Below are 1127 nucleotides of genomic sequence, written 5' to 3' on the forward strand. Positions count from 1 at the left end.
TAACACTGACATGCCCTTAAAGTCTTATATATAGGCCAAGTTCTCTGGATGTAATTGAATCCTGCCATCAACAAGTCCACACTAATGAGCGCTGTGTGGTGATTCTTGAACTCAGTAAAATGTTTGGTGGCCGCGAGTTTGTGTATACCAAACTTCGTTGTTTTCAACCAAATGCCGCGGTAGACTGGGAGTGTGGCAGAGGGTATCCCTACTTGGAATGTGTTGGAGAACTGAGTTCTTAAACTCGTCTGAGGATCAAAGAGAACCTCCTGAAAACCTTGATCCCAAGCAGGGGGCAGGACATAGTTATAATTTACTCGTATTTTCAGAGAATATTGTCAACTGTCTCAGACAAACTTCGTTTCTGCTGGTGATGGTGGTAGTAGTAGTGGAGTGTGCGTGTGTGTGTGTGTGTGTGTGTGTGTGTGTGTGTGTGTGTGTACGATTAGCATATTGTACTCAAGTTAAACCAACTTTGAGAGGGCTAATAACCTATCTCTTTTCTTGGACTACTCAGTTACAAAGCAGCAGAAAAGTGTTCTTGATAACAAATACACTCCTGGAAATGGAAAAAAGAACACATTGACACCGGTGTGTCAGACCCACCATACTTGCTCAGGACACTGCGAGAGGGCTGTACAAGCAATGATCACACGCACGGCACAGCGGACACAACAGGAACCGCGGTGTTGGCCGTCGAATGGCGCTAGCTGCGCAGCATTTGTGCACCGCCGCCGTCAGTGTCAGCCAGTTTGCCGTGGCATACGGAGCTCCATCGCAGTCTTTAACACTGGTAGCATGCCGCGACAGCGTGGACGTGAACCGTATGTGCAGTTGACGGACTTTGAGCGAGGGCGTATAGTGGGCATGCGGGAGGCCGGGTGGACGTACCGCCGAATTGCTCAACACGTGGGGCGTGAGGTCTCCACAGTACATCGATGTTGTCGCCAGTGGTCGGCGGAAGGTGCACGTGCCCGTCGACCTGGGACCGGACCGCAGCGACGCACGGATTCACGCCAAGACCGTAGGATCCTACGCAGTGCCGTAGGGGACCGCACCGCCACTTCCCAGCAAATTAGGGACACTGTTGCTCCTGGGGTATCGGCGAGGACCATTCGCAACCATCT

This window comes from Schistocerca cancellata, chromosome 1 (genome assembly GCF_023864275.1).
Source record: "Schistocerca cancellata isolate TAMUIC-IGC-003103 chromosome 1, iqSchCanc2.1, whole genome shotgun sequence".
NCBI lineage: Eukaryota > Metazoa > Arthropoda > Insecta > Orthoptera > Acrididae > Schistocerca > Schistocerca cancellata.